This window comes from Ambystoma mexicanum, chromosome 9, assembly GCF_040938575.1.
Source record: "Ambystoma mexicanum isolate Mex_15411 chromosome 9, UKY_AmexF1_1, whole genome shotgun sequence".
Lineage (NCBI taxonomy): Eukaryota > Metazoa > Chordata > Amphibia > Caudata > Ambystomatidae > Ambystoma > Ambystoma mexicanum.
The window spans coordinates 140647062-140666560 of NC_090931.1; positions in this window are offsets into that span (position 1 = coordinate 140647062).

Consider the following 19499-nt stretch of genomic DNA (forward strand, 5'->3'; position numbering starts at 1 on the left):
CGTTTTTCTGTCTGTGGCAACCGTTTTTTGTTACTTTTTAACTTTTTTTTGGGTTGCAAAATGCAACGCGTCTTGCAGCCGGAAGAAAAAACACCATTAGTACCCCGGTCTAACGGGCCAGGGTACTAATGGCAATAAGCTCCCCGACTGTGGGCCATTACTGCATCCAGTAATTCCCCCCATTTTCTTATGCGGTAACGGCCTGCAGTTTCGGGGCTTATTTCCTAATTTCAACTAATTTCTTTCGTATATTCATACATTTCTTGTGCTTACGCCATAGTGTGGCCTGAAGGCATATGGAATAGTGCGCATTTTAAAATATAAAATAAAGCCATCTTTCAAAGATAAACTCATGACTCAATCGTAGTCTAAAATTCATTACTGCAAGCAACCAAGGACAGTTATTTAAGCAATATGACCCGAGTGGCGGGACATTACTGACTCAGGTGATGCCCCGGGGCCCAGAGTTAACAAAGGCCCCGAGGCATTACCTGGATCGGTAATGCCACCGCTGCAAGGGTCATATTGCTATTAGTACCGCGGCCCACAATATATGCGTGACCGGGGCACTAAAAGCATTTTTTTTGTCCCGAAAAGCCGCAGCGTATCGGGACAGAAAAAAAACAAAAAAAAAACGACCAAGAAAATGGCTGCCGGGAAAGGGAAAACGGGAGTCCATTTTCTCTTTCCATGGCGGCCTTCGAGAGCGGACGCACTGGGAATACAAGTGTTCCCAGCGCGTCCGCTCCCGAAAAAAAAAGAAGCAGAGGGTAAGTGGGGTTGGGAGGGAGGGGAAGGGGGGAGAGAAAAAAAAACATAAAAAAACATACCTGCGTCCCCGGCAGGGGACGATGGAAGCCTCCAGCTGTGTGGAGGCGTGGAGTCTCCACACTGCTGGAGGCTGCCATCGTCCCCCACCAGAGATGCAGGAGCAAGAAGGTAAGTGGGGTGGGGTAGGGAGGAGGGAGGGAAGAAAAAAAAAAAAAAAAAAAAGATTACCTGAGTCCCCAGCGGGGAGCGAAGGCAGCCTCTAAGCTGGGGGGAGGCGCGGAGCGGGGATGGCCCCGCTTTGAGCCTCCTCATTGGCTGAGGAGCTGCCACGCCCCCCCACCGAGGACAAGGCCGCTGGAATCCGGGCCGAGAATCAAAGGATTCTCGCCGGGTACTAATAGTGGAAAATGAGCTTTCTTCACTGCCTTATAAAGTGGAAAAAAGAAGTAGCGACTTTCCAAAGGAAGAAGTAAAGGCATCCCACAGTCTATGAATACCTCGAGAGAAAATCTAATCCTTGCCCTAGTAAAATCAAGTCCATGAATAATTCGATTAACCTGGCACCGGCAATCTTCATTTGAGATATTAAGTAGGCTGGCTAATATAAGATGCAAGACTTGAGACCCTGCACCATATTTTAAGTTTAATACTTGGTTCCTGGGGAGCCAGCAGAAGCTTCGCAGAGGTGAAATATGGCATGTTTCCTGGAACCCATCACCAACCCAGCCGTCCGCCAAAAGGCAGAGTTCAACGATGCCATAATTAAAGAAAGTGTAAGCAAGTGCAAAGGGGAGTGCAGAATCTCACTACTCAAACAAATTCAAAAACAAAAAACGTCACTAAAACTCCACCGCCTGATCATTATTTTGCAATAGCCTTAGTAGTCCTCAGGAGTGACCGTACTGGCCACTACATGCCTGCAAACCTGATAGAATGGGCCAAGTGAATCAAGGATGGCTAACGAGGGTGAGGGGCTTTACTGTGCCGTTATTGCCCATAGCTGTATCCTAGTGGCTAGTGGCTACTACCAAAAAAGCCGACTCCCCGGGAGCTTTGTCTTCAATGTGGAAAACCTGTTCTCATTCCAAACGTGAAACACTTGGAGTGCAAACAAATTTCCAAAATTAAATACTGAAGGACGACATGGCTGCCAAGCAGGGGTGTTGCTAGGTCTGCAAATGATCCACTGCTACGTTAATGTCTGGACTGTCGGGACTCAGGGATAGCTTGACTTTTTGTTGTAGCCCCAGAGCTTCTATCCGGGGCTACAACCAAAAGAACCTTGACTATGCCCCCCCCCCCCAGCCACCCCATAGCAACACCTCTGTTAAATGGAGTTTTTTTTAAAGGAGAATAGGCTTCCTTTTGTGTCCATTGACGAGGAGCACAAATGGGTATTAGCCACAGAGAGAAACAGGAAGAGGATGTAAACAGGTAAGCGCAACCACCAATGTAGAGGGTCACAGACGTGCAAAGAAAGAGAAGGAAGGTGCACCGGGCCAATCAGTTTGTTCGGAGTTGAAGAGCTATTACGTGGGTTAATGCCTATGTTATAAATGAGCCTATTGGCTGTGGCACACCTCCTGGCTGCTAAGAACAAGTAGCAATTGACATACTACAATATTCAGCATTTTGTTGTCAATAAACATTTTCATATTTGGAAAGCTGTAATTTTCACGCCATTATAAATCAAACTATACCGTCCACTGTAGAAAACCAACACTCATGAAGCAGTGGGGCATGTGTAGGCGGACTTTATTTTATTTTATTATTTTATTTTAAGTATTTATTGAGCATGGCTGGAGTAAGCAGCAGAGGGCTGTACATCAGAGGTTAATAGGATAAGAGTGTTGGGGAGAATTTACAACAGGGCTGTATAGATTACATTTCAGAAAGAGGGGCTGTAATTAGGGTGAGGTGGTTTGGGCTGGCATTTGGTGTAATAGTGTGTCATGAAGGTGCTGCTTGAACAGGAGTGTCTCGCTCTCCTTTCTGAATGGCAGGGGGTTGGGTGCAAGTCTAATGTTGATGGCTGGGAGGTTGCAGGTGTCGAAGGACGAGAAACTCCGCTATGGATCTCAAGCTGTTGTTTGGAACGAAGGGCTTGATTTTCTGCAAGACACAGAATTGATACTGAACTGTCTGGGTTTCTTTGCTATGCACGTTTTGAAGGAGAGATGCCTGTCAATGTGGAGTCCTACAGGCATGGCATATGGTGCCAGCTCTGGGCTGAAAATCCCTCGGTTCGTGGTGGGCAGCCAGATCTGGTTTTGGATGTGTTCCATGTTATTGGAGAGAAGGCGGAATTTCATTTTGGTGGGGTTCACTTTGAGGTACGCACTGGACATACAGGTTTGCATCTGGGTGAGGCAGGCCTCGAGCTGGCGGATATGTTTCATGTCATGCATGTTGAGGTAAAGTTTAGTATCATCGGTGTATTGCTGGTTGAGGATGTTGTGCCTGGCAAAGAGGGATCCCTGGGGATCCCCATAGAGGTTGAAGGTCAATGATGAGAAGGTGGATCTTTGTAGGACCCCACAGGTGACAGGCAGTGGGGGTTGTCTGGAAGCATGCATCTGGACGAACTGATGCCACTGGAGGACAGTCCCACCAATGCCCATGTAGGAGTGTGACATGCCAATGAGGGCTTCATAATCCACAGGTGGTGGAGAGGGGTGCATGGGCAATGGGGGAAGAGAGCATCATCAGGAGGGAGGATGCAGGTGCAATATCTACCAGGACCTAGCAAGCGCTTCCATCAATTGCACATGCACTGGTCACAATCCAGGAGTCACATGTGTCAGCAGCAGCAGTTTTCTCTCTACTGTGAGCTGGCAAAATTGACTCACTCACCAACTTGTTAAAAAGTCAGCCTCATCCCAAATGCATTAATAATCAACGTAGGAATGGACCAGAACAAATGTTCCATGAGCTCTGTGTGCAAGGTAAATTGGATGGCATGCACCCTATGGACCGTGAAGGGTGACAAACTGAAGCTCAACTTAAAGGTCCCACAGCGTTGATGCATCGCGGTTGGGAAACATGAAGTTCGTTTTGCAGGCAACTTTATCACCATCATGTATGCGAAATCCAACCTGAAACCAATTAGAAAGCAGCAACTATTGATGAAATTGAATGCCTCATATAATACATTTCAAAATAACAGGTGAATCCACCTCAAGAAGTGTTGCTATGGCAATGAATGCAGCATCAGGGCTTCTGAAACCTCTCTGGTGAGCGCCTGCAGCCATTTGGCAATGAACCTGGAAGCCCGGTGCTAGGCTCCCACACTCAAACAATGCTGTCTGCAAATGTTTTGCAATCTAATCTCTTCATTTTGCAATGATTTACCTATGTTATCGTTCCTATTTAGTGTTGTACTGGGTTTCCACAACCCAACTATTTCTGAGGCATGGGGGCATGCATGCCTAGGCATGCTGTGCAGCCGGTCCAGAATACACAGAATGCACGAGGCAAGTGGGAAGTGGGGGAGCTATAGACTACATTGGACTGCCCACGTCTGCAATATGCAGAGAGCTGTAGTCACGTGAACTGTATGCATGTTCCACACTCATATCTTTGTAACACAGGGGACTAAACCAGGAAGTACTATGTCCTCTTCAGGATAATTAACATAACACTTTGAATAGCTTCAGGGCAAACTAGCTCAAGTACACCTTGAACCACCAAAGATGAGAGTGGTTCAAAGTCCCTGGTAGATCATCCAAAACATCCAAAAGTGCCCTGTGAGCAGTATAAGGCTTCTGCGCTCCCACACAAAAGCCTGCAGCATGTCCCACTGACGTTTGGTGTCCTTTTAGCCCCTTCAGGGTAGTGGGCATGTGTTATAATCCTTGCTGGGCAGTGGTGGGAGAAGAGAAGCCATGGAATGTTCCCCGAAAAGGAGGGTCATAGCTGGGGTGTTTTGGGCGGTGGAGGAGGTCATTTGCCTAGTTTGTCCCTTCAAAATTGACCTACGATTATTTGCAGGTTATCAAATTTTGGAATCCAAGGCTGTTAGGCTGAATCCTATGCAGTTCCCTTAGGGAGCACTACAGAAGATTAGGACTACAGGTATATGAAATAAATCCCCTTTGGTATCAGTCTGTACCACAAAGATTTAGTTGGTAGCTGTGGCTGAGCAGTCAGATTTATCTCAAGAGGGAGTTGAACAATATTCAGGGTTTACACAATAGGACTACAGCACTATGGGACAAGGAAACACTGACCAAAGCTTTGTATCAAAAAGAATATATATTTATTTTACACACTCTTAGTTCAACACACAAATCACTATCCTTAAAGCAAGTTAAAACAGTCAAGAAACGTACACACAACTCCCTATTTAAATTGTAGACAAGTTTGAGCAAGAGTGAAAACTGAGCAAAACGGCAGTGTAAACCAAGCAAAAATGTCACTCTAACAATTTCCTCAGAGGGAGGGAATGGTCAAGTTATACAGGGCTAGACTCCTAAACACACCAGCAACACTTCCCACTTGGATTGTGATCAAGTTAGGCAAGGTAGTACTTCAGCATAAGCAATACTTAGGTGAAAACCAAGCAAAATGGCACTTCAACAATATATAAAGGGGAAGGAAAAGGTGGTTATAAGAGTTCAGATGCACCAACACATTTCTTGATGAAAAGCAATCTAGAGAAGGCAGGTGTAACAGAATTAGCCAGAGTCAATAGGCCTCTGCCAGAGTCAGTGGTACAAGGCAAAGTGCCCAGGATCAAACTGTTTCAGTAGCTGCAATCAAGTCTTTGTTTAACGGTTCAAAAAGGAGGGTGCAGAAGGTGAAAAGACAATGTTAGACAATAGGGACGGCCAGGCCCGAAGGTAAGTAAAGGATTTAAAACACCTTTAGCAATACCGAATGAAACGGGAGGCCTGGCAGAACAATGTACCTTAAAAGTGGATGAGGCTCCTGCGGTGGTGGTAGTTCCTGGCAGTTCCTGCAGTTTGGGAGATCCAGCAGAGGAAGAGAGGCTCTCGTCGTGGAGGAAGGTTCGAGTCACTGCACTGCCCAGGGAAGAAGTCGCCGCGGTGATGCCAAAACAGAATAAAAAGGTACGCACCTTTAAATCGCGGTTGTGGTGGATGGGTGCCTGACTATCCGGTCTCCTAGTGCTTGGCACTGGCGATTTAACCAAGGCAAGTCCTGGAAGGCGATTGGCGAACTGGTTGGCCCAACCAGCTCAAGGGAAGAAGGCTCTTGCAGGTGAGATCTTCTCTTGTCGTTGGAGAAAAGTGGTGAGGATCTGCAGCAGGGCTTCACCGGTGGTTCAGTCATTGCAGATGTCTTCAGCTTCTCTCCTCTTCAGATTTCTTGGTTCCAGTGGCGACGTCTTGTTCTCCAGTCCTCAGATCCCTGCTTTTATGCATAAAAACCCCCATTCATACAGCCTAGCTGTCACTCACAGCCCCCCAGCCTATCGGGGCAGAGTGCGACTTGGGTTCCTTAGGAAACCCTGTCCAGGGTGTCTCGTCCCCCTCCCACACATCCTGTCTACCCCAGACTCACTGGCCCCGAATGGAGGGCTTCTGTCCAGAAGCCCGCCAAAAGGACGAACAAAGGATCCCCGACCTGAGTTAGGTTTACAGAGGAAGACGCGAGAAAGAAATTTTAACAGAGATATGGCAAAAATACACAACCGGAGAATAAATAATAATTAAATAATCCAGGGGTATGTTTGAGGCTACTATTTAAAAAAATAGCCTCGAACAATGGGAAAATCCCATAAGAAACTATTTGCGGTAAAACGAAAAGTGGTAGAACCACTGCCACTTGCCATACTCTGATAAAAGGGGGACGAGACATTGTCCCCTACAAAACAGACACAGGGGAAACATTATTAACCCTCCAGTACTTCCATGTAAGATGGTTTGTACTGGTTCTGTTCAATAGATTTGACTAGTAAAGTCAATGGTAACTTTTACATCCCCGGGGAGACAGTAGTCAGTCCCAGGGTATGGAGTCTATGTTTGGGGGGTCACTATGACACCCCTGTGTTACTGAACTGAGGGTGCTGTGTAAAACACAGAAATAAGATGATACTTATGAGGGTGAGAAAAAATCCCATAGACCACAAGCACAAAACAATAGCCTAAAACGTACATCAAAAATAGGCCTAAGAGTGGGAAAAAGAGTCTCACTCTTAGCAGGAGAAAAAAATAAACCCTGGAAATCCAGCAAAGCTGCTGGGGACTCTATAGGTAAGGGACATTATCCTTTTAAAGAGAATTCTCCCTAGCAAAGGCCAGACAAAATTCATAGATTACTTTTTTGGGGTTTGCCCGAGCTTTAAATTAGGACCACCAATTGAGTAAAAAATGTGTGAAAACATGTTGTTAGTGAATATTTTGTACTTATCACTATCTATATAAAATACATGAACTATCAAGGTCCTAAGGTTTGTTTGTTTGTTTGTTTGTTTTATTTGTATGGCGCTCCAAACCCGAAGGTAACTGGGCGCAAACGGTACATGATGACTTTAAGCTTAAGTTATAGAATGCAGAATACAAGAGTGAGGAATGACAAAAAAAATGGTGAAAGTGGAAAGTACATACAGGGTACATACAAAAATAATGAGTATGAAATGGTAATGAACACAATTATCAACAAGAAGTCGAGCTATTACATGAAACTATGTCTAGTAATGCAGTACAGTATCATTAGATATCATTAGTTCTCAACCAGTTAAAGGTATTGCGTCTAAAACTGAAGTAGGATTGGTTAATTCTAAGTGCAAGTGGGAGCGCGTGCTGCCTTGACAGAGAAGCCATTACCTCCAGATTTTATTAAATTAAATCTAGGTATGTTGAAACAGAAGGAGTTAATGATAATGATGATAATGATGTGTTATTTATATAGCGCCTTAATCCAAAGCGCTTTACAGAGCACATATTTCACATACAATATCACCCAACTGAAATTGGCACTCAATTATCGAGCTTGGAAGGATGAAATGCTGAGTTGGCCTTGCCAGGATTTAAACCTGCGACCTGAAGATCACGCTCAGATTGCAGCAGCGAGCGCTCAACCCGCTGAGGTTAACAGTCCTGGGTGGGCGGGTGGAGGTTTTCCTGACTATTCTCTCACTAAGATAAGGAGGTGCAGCTTTGTTAAGGCATTTAAATGTTAGTGAAGCTGTTTTAATAGGATTCTGTCATTGAGTGACAGCCAGTGGTTTTGTCTCCTTAGCTCTGATATATGATCTCTAGTTGGAATATTTAGAGCTGTTCTAAGAGCATTATTCTCTAAGACTTGAATTTTATTCAAAATGTATTTGCTTGCACCCATGTATAGGGCATTGCATTAATCCAATTTTGAGAGTATAAGGGCGTTGGCTAGGGTGATGGAACTTGTTTTACAGAGGAAGGACCTACAAGCCCTAATTAGTTTACCTGTATAGGCTGTTGCTGATGCCATAGTATTTACTTGTTTATTCAAGGTTAGTGTAGAGTCAAGGTAAAAATGTAAGTGTTTTACTTCCTTTACGACCTTGATACTATTTCCATCAATGTTAAAGGCAGAATAGTTAGTGTTAAGTTTTTTTCAAATTGGGAGAAGTTCCCAGAATCAGGATCTCAGTTTTGTCGCCATTCAGGCAGAGGCCATGGGTTGCCATCCATGCCTGAATGAGAAGGTACATTTTATTCACAAGAGCCGTGTCTTTAAGGTAATTGCCCAAGAGGGGTATGTGGATCTGGGTATCATCTGCATAGTTAGTGTAGGTGACACCCAGACTGTCCAATTTGTCAAACAGCGGCTTTGTGAATATATTAAACATTGTTGGCGAGACACAAGAAGCTTGTGGTACGCCACCCATTGTCTGGATAGAGTCAGCTGAGACTGATGGAGAGAAGTCTCTCTTGGTCCTGTTATTTAGGAATGATTGGACCCAAGCTATTGCATCCTTAGAGAAGTGAGCCGCTGAGGCAAGGTGTTTGCACAGAACTTCCTGGTCCACCAAGTCAAAGGTAGCTGACAAGTCAAGGAGTAGCAAGGCAGTTTTCATTTGTCCATAAGCTCATCAATCTGTGTTTTTTAAGTCAATTAGTGCCGTTTCAGTGCCATGTTGTGGCCTGAAGCCTGATTGATGGACACCTAGAAGATGTTTATTTTCAAGGTTCTTCTGTATTTGAAGATATGCTACTTTGTCATGTATTTTAAGTAGACAGGGCACCGTTGTATTTGGCCTATAATTAGTCGTAATGGTGGGGTCCAAGGTTTGCTTTTTTTCACAAAGGTAAGACCCATGATTCTTTTAAGTTACTTGGGACAATATTTGTTGAGAAAGAAGCGTTAACACGTTCAGATATGAAAGGTGCAAGGTCTCTGGCTGCCTCTTTGATTATCTGGGCAGGGCAATTGTCTCCCGACATCTTAACGGTTTCAAGGAAGAGATCATTTTTTCAACTTCGAGGGTGGAGATTTGGTAAACTTGAATTGATCCGATATATTGGTCGCTTCATTAGGATTTGTGGCTTGCGTGTCATGGCTAGGCAGAGTGGATCTCTTATCAGCAATCATGTTTTGAAGAAGTACTATTTTGTTTGCCTAGGCATTCTGTATGTTTGTACACCAGAGTTTGTCCTTAGTGATGTTATCTCTGGGAGGAATAGGAGCTTCCATTTCACACAGAATTGTGAATAGTTACTTAGTATTGTAACTTGCTAAAGTAATCCTATCATTGTATAAGTCTTTTTTTGTACGGATTATTTCTTTTTTTATAATTGGCAGCAAACTGGACCAAGTTTGTCTTGTTTTCTTCAGATGAGGTGTGGTGCCATGTGGCTTCGAACTTTCGTTTTCTAGTCTAAGGGCTTTTAGTTGTGGTGTAAACCAAACATTCAAATGCACTCTTTGTTTGCTTTTACGCAGTTTGATAGGTGCGATGATGTCTAGGGCTTTGGACATAGCACTATTGTAAGTCTCGACTAGAAGGTTAGGGTCAGAGGTACTCTGGAGTGAGTTATGGGTAGGGGGGATATGCGGTAGTATCCTATCCGCCGTAATATTTCTTTTATTTCTTGTAGGGAGAGCCGGGGCTATAGCTTAGTCTCTGGACATTTGCATATTTATTGTTAGGGTGAGTGCAATCAGGAGGTGATCTGTCCAAGGTTGAGGTGCGATAGAGGTGATAGCTGTTTCACAGTTCATGTCAGCCACCCAGTCTAGCATTCTGCCTTTGACGTGAGTTGGCCGAATCACTCTTTGGATGAGTCCCTGTTCTGAGAGAATGTTAGATATTGCCTGAGCATTTTTGTCGGCAGGATCATTGAATCCAAGATTAAAGTCTCCAAATAATAGTATTTGTAATGAGTCTTTGGTATTATTGGAAAGAATGCTAGAGATGTTCTCCTCAAAGGAGCCCATAGGTCCTGCCGGTCTATATACTAGGAATATGTTAAGGTTACGGGAGTTGGATATAGGTACTTTAGCTGTGAGAATTTCACAAGATTTTATTGTGGGTGGAGGAGCTAATCTTATTGCTAGTTTGGATTTAGCAATGAGGGTGACACCGCCTCCTCTGGCGTCTAGTCTGTCTGCTCTAAGAATTTGGTAGTTTTCAGGTACTGCTAAGGCGAGGGCTGGACCAGCTGCTGCATGTAGCCAGGATTCTGTAACTGCTAGGATGTCCAGCTCTTCCATAGAGATCAGGTCGGCTATTTCCATGGTGTGTGCCACTAGAGACCTAACATATATTAGGACGGTAGAGATTTAGGTGACGTTTTTGGGATCCTGATGGTTCTTACGGTTAGGTAGATTTGTTTTGGTCTTAAGGTGATTATTAGATTTAGGTTTCAGGGTGTTAAGAGTGTCCACCTTGTTTAGTTTATAGGGCAATTTGACCTTTAAGGTATTTTTTATTGAAGTAAAGGCAGGGGTAGGGTAAGTTACTAGATCGCGGTTCATGTAGGCAAGATAGTCTGGCTCGGAGTCTATTGTTTCTTACGGAGAGAGGGCAGAGTAGCAGGGTTAGGTTAGACATTGTCAGGGGTTGTTAGCTTGTGGTATAAGTGTCTAAGGCTGTGGTTTGTTGGATGAGTGTTAGAAAGGTAAGCGATAGTAGTGTCAACTGGACAATGTTAGGAGTCATATTTCAATTCGCAAATAAGAGTAGTGGTCTATGGTAGAATCTTTTAGAGGGAGGTCATATACCTATAGCAGATACACAATAGTTGGGTAGAGGTGTATGCAGCAATCTCTATTAGGCAACGGTTAGGTAACAGTATATGTTATTAGGCAGCAGTTAAGTAACGGTATAAGCAGCAAATGTACACTATTCGGTCGCAATTAGATAGCAATATAGAAGGAACAATATATGCAGCAATCACTATTAACAGCAGTTAAAAGAGAACAGTATATGCAGCAATCACTATAGAAAAAGCAGTTAATGCAGCAGTCTTTTGGCAAATAGGAGTAGTAAGAGGCAACAATTGGTCTGTTAGAATAGGCCGGAGGCATGTGACCAATTATGCTGTCTGCGCAATTGTCAGACAAACAATTTAACTAGCGGACGCTGTGGGAAGGTCAGCAGTCATTAAGTGACAACAAGACAAAAGTAGGGGCAAATCAGTAGTCAGGCAACACAGCATTAAGGTCTCAGTGCCATAGGGGTATGCAATACATTTCATGACAGTAAATGAGCAAAAGTTAGGACAGTTTCATTTCGTAGGTGTGCCAGTTAAGTTCAGGGATTAGTTTACCGTACATCCATGGAATTACATCAGGCACAGTTATTGTCATAGGGTATGGTTTTGGCGTTGATATCTGGGAATCAGATCAGCAATGTTCTGTTCTGTAATATCCATAATGTATCAACGATCGCTACTATGCCTGTACCTGTGTAACTAAGTTCTTGCAAGTAACAGCGCCTCAATGCCCTTGGGCCGCTTGCGCGCTATATAAATATAAATATAAATAAATAAATAAATAAATAAATAAGCGAGCAAAGCAGTAGGCTACCGTAAATAGCACACCTTGATAATCCTAGCTCAGAGGGGCTGAGCCACACCGCGCACCAGTACACAAACAGGTGCAAAACAGGGCCTTTTGCCAGCAGGCCTTCGCCAGAAGGGACTCAGCCGGCCTCCGACTACCTGTGAATTAGTGCATTTCAAATTCACACACGTTGCTAGGCACCACTAACAACTGCCTCGTTATGCCTCCGAACGGCCATATTCAAATCAGGCGGCTACTTGAAATGGAATCGTAGGACTCTCTATTTCAGTTCGTGCACAGGCCAACAATAAAAATAAAGCAGGATTCAAGCAGGAGGGTGGCTTCTGCTATCAGGAAGCTCACCTAATTCAGGACAGCGCTTCCATAATGCAATGAGCACAATGTGTGATGTACACGGCGAATCAAGTGGAAATCAGCTGCTCCTGCAGCGTGGATGCGGCGTCGCGGACGCTGGAAGGAGTAGGGGGAGTAGGGCTCCTTCCCTCTCCGCTTTCGGCGTATGGTGATTGGAACCAGGGTACAGAATCTGAGAAAGTCAATAGTTTGAAAAATCGTTACCACAATCAATTGTTATGGCTCCTTCTGTAGGAAACTAGCCATTTTTTAATAGTACTGATCATTTTCAAATTAATGACACCATGCCACATAAATAAAACGGTATACAGTGATTTTAACAAATTGAGAATAACAAATCACTTTATTAACAAATTAAAAATAACAAAAACATATCGATTTTTATTTCTTTTTATTTATTTATTGTTTGCTTATTAGGCACTTATACAATAAGAACATACTGGGCCTCATTACAAGTTCGGCGGTAGTCTTGTCGGCAAAATTAGCAGGCTGATGTCGAACTTGCAAATTTTACCGGCACCCTGGAATGGCCAATTACCGGGTCATTACGGCCTTTCTGGACCCAGTAATTGCCCGTTCCCGGGCACCGGTATAAAATGCTCCCCGTTCCCATTTGAGCCCCGTAGGGCTCAATGGGAATGTGGAGGCCGGATGCACCGGCACCATTCAGAATGGTGCCCGTGCATCCGACATGCTCAGCTCGCGGGTGCTGGTCTGTCCGCCAGGTCAGACCTGGCGGTCAAAAAGGCACCCGCGAGCAGAACTCGTAGTTTGCCGGTCCAGTAACTACGGTACCGGCAAGCTTACCAGTACTGTAGTTACCGGACCGGCAAAATTGTAATGAGGCCCACTATTTCAAAGCACCCACAGGGCAGGGTGGAAGCAAAGGAGGGAAATACATTACAACACAATATTTAAGAGCAGAGGAGGGGTGACGGAGGGGGACAAACCTTCTATGCCTTGTGAGTATTCAGAACGTGCAAGTATAGCAAAGAAGAGGGAAGTGGGGGTAAGTGCTGGGGAGTCCGAGCTCATGGGTGAGCCACAGATGAAGTGCTAGGAATGGTGACTGCTACACGGACTGGGGTCGTGGGAGGTGTAAGTGCGAACCTCCAGAGCAGAGTGTGCTCAGATGCAAGTGATATGGATACATATGAGCTGGGCAGAATTGGTGTGGGAGGTCAGGGCCCTGAGGATGCATAAGGGCCCAGGACACTGATTCAGCAACTGTGGAGTGAGCAGATGAGAGAAGAAGGGAAGTAGGAGGGAATGAGGAAAGTCTTAAGGAGCTTCTGGAATTTGAGAAGATCCTGCTCAAGGCGCAGGGGGAAGGGGAGGCTATTTTAAAGTAGGGAGCCTGCTGAGGAGAGTAAATTACATGTTCTGTAAAATGTCTATAAGGGGGGGGGGGCTGCGGTAAGGGATTAAAACGGTTTGGGAGGGGGGTTGGGGTCACATAATAAAGCAAGTGAAACATCTGGTTTGGGGTGGGGAACCAACGCAAGTGACCGGGCACTGCCACCAGAAAGGATAGACCCCATTGGGATCCATCTACTGGCCTAATAATGACAGCTCGTACCACTGGATTTTGACAGAATCAGATGGGAGATTTACGCACTGCACATGACTGTAAGTGCTTTTCAATTACCATTTTTTATGGTACCTTTTGGATGTCTATACGTGGATAATTTTCTATATTTTTATTGCCATGTTTTGTAACTATATTTTGTAGGTTACTCCATTTCAATTGAAAGGCCCAATAGTCACCGAATAGCCTTGGCATACTGAGTATGCAAAATATTTATGGGATTTCTATGGGCAGTTCATCAGAATCCCAACAACACATTAGTGCATTTGTGAATTACCTTTGAAAATTAAGAAAAGGAAGAATATCGGAACAAGTCCTGAGGAAAACAAGTCCAAAAATGGGGACAGAGTTTTTGTTGAAACTAGAATAGGAACGATCAGTGGATGCCCCTACATGTCAATACAGAAGACAATTATTCTATTAACCAAACAGATTGTCTCTTCTAGTAGACTGTGATGGTGAATTTGATTTCATTGATTTTTTGCTATAATGCTCAAATGTGATATGAAGACGCCAGGACACTTCAGGTAAGTTTCTGTAGTCAATATATCAAGTAACTTCACAGTGAACCCCCAGCATAACATCCCAACTCCAGCTCCCGCACTCAACTGTTCTGCTCAGAACATAGAGCCTGCTTTGCCCATACAAATTCCATCTTGGGTTCCATATTCTTAGGAGACATCCCAACATATCTCTTTTCCTGAACAGCCACCTTCTTGTCCATGCCACACACACTGGCCATCTATTCATTCTTTCCACCATGCCATTACATTCACGATGGTACAGTGCTGTTTTCCTTTGCTGAATACCACACCTTTTCAGATACGTTTGAATGACAGCCAGTGGTTTTGTCTCCTTAGCTCTGATATATGATCTCTAGTTGGAATATTTAGAGCTGTTCTAAGAGCATTATTCTCTAAGACTTGAATTTTATTCAAAATGTATTTGCTTGCACCCATGTATAGGGCATTGCATTAATCCAATTTTGAGAGTATAAGGGCGTTGGCTAGGGTGATGGAACTTGTTTTACAGAGGAAGGACCTACAAGCCCTAATTAGTTTACCTGTATAGGCTGTTGCTGATGCCATAGTATTTACTTGTTTATTCAAGGTTAGTGTAGAGTCAAGGTAAAAATGTAAGTGTTTTACTTCCTTTACGACCTTGATACTATTTCCATCAATGTTAAAGGCAGAATAGTTAGTGTTAAGTTTTTTTCAAATTGGGAGAAGTTCCCAGAATCAGGATCTCAGTTTTGTCGCCATTCAGGCAGAGGCCATGGGTTGCCATCCATGCCTGAATGAGAAGGTACATTTTATTCACAAGAGCCGTGTCTTTAAGGTAATTGCCCAAGAGGGGTATGTGGATCTGGGTATCATCTGCATAGTTAGTGTAGGTGACACCCAGACTGTCCAATTTGTCAAACAGCGGCTTTGTGAATATATTAAACATTGTTGGCGAGACACAAGAAGCTTGTGGTACGCCACCCATTGTCTGGATAGAGTCAGCTGAGACTGATGGAGAGAAGTCTCTCTTGGTCCTGTTATTTAGGAATGATTGGACCCAAGCTATTGCATCCTTAGAGAAGTGAGCCGCTGAGGCAAGGTGTTTGCACAGAACTTCCTGGTCCACCAAGTCAAAGGCAGCTGACAAGTCAAGGAGTAGCAAGGCAGTTTTCATTTGTCCATAAGCTCATCAATCTGTGTTTTTTAAGTCAATTAGTGCCGTTTCAGTGCCATGTTGTGGCCTGAAGCCTGATTGATGGACACCTAGAAGATGTTTATTTTCAAGGTTCTTCTGTATTTGAAGATATGCTACTTTGTCATGTATTTTAAGTAGACAGGGCACGGTTGTATTTGGCCTATAATTAGTCGTAATGGTGGGGTCCAAGGTTTGCTTTTTTTCACAAAGGTAAGACCCATGATTCTTTTAAGTTACTTGGGACAATATTTGTTGAGAAAGAAGCGTTAATACGTTCAGATATGAAAGGTGCAAGGTCTCTGGCTGCCTCTTTGATTATCTGGGCAGGGCAATTGTCTCCCGACATCTTAACGGTTTCAAGGAAGAGATCATTTTTTCAACTTCGAGGGTGGAGATTTGGTAAACTTGAATTGATCCGATATATTGGTCGCTTCATTAGGATTTGTGGCTTGCGTGTCATGGCTAGGCAGAGTGGATCTCTTATCAGCAATCATGTTTTGAAGAAGTACTATTTTGTTTGCCTAGGCATTCTGTATGTTTGTACACCAGAGTTTGTCCTTAGTGATGTTATCTCTGGGAGGAATAGGAGCTTCCATTTCACACAGAATTGTGAATAGTTACTTAGTATTGTAACTTGCTAAAGTAATCCTATCATTGTATAAGTCTTTTTTTGTACGGATTATTTCTTTTTTTATAATTGGCAGCAAACTGGACCAAGTTTGTCTTGTTTTCTTCAGATGAGGTGTGGTGCCATGTGGCTTCGAACTTTCGTTTTCTAGTCTAAGGGCTTTTAGTTGTGGTGTAAACCAAACATTCAAATGCACTCTTTGTTTGCTTTTACGCAGTTTGATAGGTGCGATGATGTCTAGGGCTTTGGACATAGCACTATTGTAAGTCTCGACTAGAAGGTTAGGGTCAGAGGTACTCTGGAGTGAGTTATGGGTAGGGGGGATATGCGGTAGTATCCTATCCGCCGTAATATTTCTTTTATTTCTTGTAGGGAGAGCCGGGGCTATAGCTTAGTCTCTGGACATTTGCATATTTATTGTTAGGGTGAGTGCAATCAGGAGGTGATCTGTCCAAGGTTGAGGTGCGATAGAGGTGATAGCTGTTTCACAGTTCATGTCAGCCACCCAGTCTAGCATTCTGCCTTTGACGTGAGTTGGCCGAATCACTCTTTGGATGAGTCCCTGTTCTGAGAGAATGTTAGATATTGCCTGAGCATTTTTGTCGGCAGGATCATTGAATCCAAGATTAAAGTCTCAAAATAATAGTATTTGTAATGAGTCTTTGGTATTATTGGAAAGAATGCTAGAGATGTTCTCCTCAAAGGAGCCCATAGGTCCTGCCGGTCTATATACTAGGAATATAGTTAAGGTTACGGGAGTTGGATATAGGTACTTTAGCTGTGAGAATTTCACAAGATTTTATTGTGGGTGGAGGAGCTAATCTTATTGCTAGTTTGGATTTAGCAATGAGGGGGACACCGCCTCCTCTGGCGTCTAGTCTGTCTGCTCTAAGAATTTGGTAGTTTTCAGGTACTGCTAAGGCGAGGGCTGGACCAGCTGCTGCATGTAGCCAGGATTCTGTAACTGCTAGGATGTCCAGCTCTTCCATAGAGATCAGGTCGGCTATTTCCATGGTGTGTGCCACTAGAGACCTAACATATATTAGGACGGTAGAGATTTAGGTGACGTTTTTGGGATCCTGATGGTTCTTACGGTTAGGTAGATTTGTTTTGGTCTTAAGGTGATTATTAGATTTAGGTTTCAGGGTGTTAAGAGTGTCCACCTTGTTTAGTTTATAGGGCAATTTGACCTTTAAGGTATTTTTTATTGAAGTAAAGGCAGGGGTAGGGTAAGTTACTAGATCGCGGTTCATGTAGGCAAGATAGTCTGGCTCGGAGTCTATTGTTTCTTACGGAGAGAGGGCAGAGTAGCAGGGTTAGGTTAGACATTGTCAGGGGTTGTTAGCTTGTGGTATAAGTGTCTAAGGCTGTGGTTTGTTGGATGACTGTTAGAAAGGTAAGCGATAGTAGGGTCAACTGGACAATGTTAGGAGTCATATTTCAATTCGCAAATAAGAGTAGTGGTCTATGGTAGAATCTTTTAGAGGGAGGTCATATACCTATAGCAGATACACAATAGTTGGGTAGAGGTGTATGCAGCAATCTCTATTAGGCAACGGTTAGGTAACAGTATATGTTATTAGGCAGCAGTTAAGTAACGGTATAAGCAGCAAATGTACACTATTCGGTCGCAATTAGATAGCAATATAGAAGGAACAATATATGCAGCAATCACTATTAACAGCAGTTAAAAGAGAACAGTATATGCAGCAATCACTATAGAAAAAGCAGTTAATGCAGCAGTCTTTTGGCAAATAGGAGTAGTAAGAGGCAACAATTGGTCTGTTAGAATAGGCCGGAGGCATGTGACCAATTATGCTGTCTGCGCAATTGTCAGACAAACAATTTAACTAGCGGACGCTGTGGGAAGGTCAGCAGTCATTAAGTGACAACAAGACAAAAGTAGGGGCAAATCAGTAGTCAGGCAACACAGCATTAAGGTCTCAGTGCCATAGGGGTATGCAATACATTTCATGACAGTAAATGAGCAAAAGTTAGGACAGTTTCATTTCGTAGGTGTGCCAGTTAAGTTCAGGGATTAGTTTACCGTACATCCATGGAATTACATCAGGCACAGTTATTGTCATAGGGTATGGTTTTGGCGTTGATATCTGGGAATCAGATCAGCAATGTTCTGTTCTGTAATATCCATAATGTATCAACGATCGCTACTATGCCTGTACCTGTGTAACTAAGTTCTTGCAAGTAACAGCGCCTCAATGCCCTTGGGCCGCTTGCGCGCTATATAAATATAAATATAAATAAATAAATAAATAAATAAATAAGCGAGCAAAGCAGTAGGCTACCGTAAATAGCACACCTTGATAATCCTAGCTCAGAGGGGCTGAGCCACACCGCGCACCAGTACACAAACAGGTGCAAAACAGGGCCTTTTGCCAGCAGGCCTTCGCCAGAAGGGACTCAGCCGGCCTCCGACTACCTGTGAATTAGTGCATTTCAAATTCACACACGTTGCTAGGCACCACTAACAACTGCCTCGTTATGCCTCCGAACGGCCATATTCAAATCAGGCGGCTACTTGAAATGGAATCGTAGGACTCTCTATTTCAGTTCGTGCACAGGCCAACAATAAAAATAAAGCAGGATTCAAGCAGGAGGGTGGCTTCTGCTATCAGGAAGCTCACCTAATTCAGGACAGCGCTTCCATAATGCAATGAGCACAATGTGTGATGTACACGGCGAATCAAGTGGAAATCAGCTGCTCCTGCAGCGTGGATGCGGCGTCGCGGACGCTGGAAGGAGTAGGGGGAGTAGGGCTCCTTCCCTCTCCGCTTTCGGCGTATGGTGATTGGAACCAGGGTACAGAATCTGAGAAAGTCAATAGTTTGAAAAATCGTTACCACAATCAATTGTTATGGCTCCTTCTGTAGGAAACTAGCCATTTTTTAATAGTACTGATCATTTTCAAATTAATGACACCATGCCACATAAATAAAACGGTATACAGTGATTTTAACAAATTGAGAATAACAAATCACTTTATTAACAAATTAAAAATAACAAAAACATATCGATTTTTATTTCTTTTTATTTATTTATTGTTTGCTTATTAGGCACTTATACAATAAGAACATACTGGGCCTCATTACAAGTTCGGCGGTAGTCTTGTCGGCAAAATTAGCAGGCTGATGTCGAACTTGCAAATTTTACCGGCACCCTGGAATGGCCAATTACCGGGTCATTACGGCCTTTCTGGACCCAGTAATTGCCCGTTCCCGGGCACCGGTATAAAATGCTCCCCGTTCCCATTTGAGCCCCGTAGGGCTCAATGGGAATGTGGAGGCCGGATGCACCGGCACCATTCAGAATGGTGCCCGTGCATCCGACATGCTCAGCTCGCGGGTGCTGGTCTGTCCGCCAGGTCAGACCTGGCGGTCAAAAAGGCACCCGCGAGCAGAACTCGTAGTTTGCCGGTCCAGTAACTACGGTACCGGCAAGCTTACCAGTACTGTAGTTACCGGACCG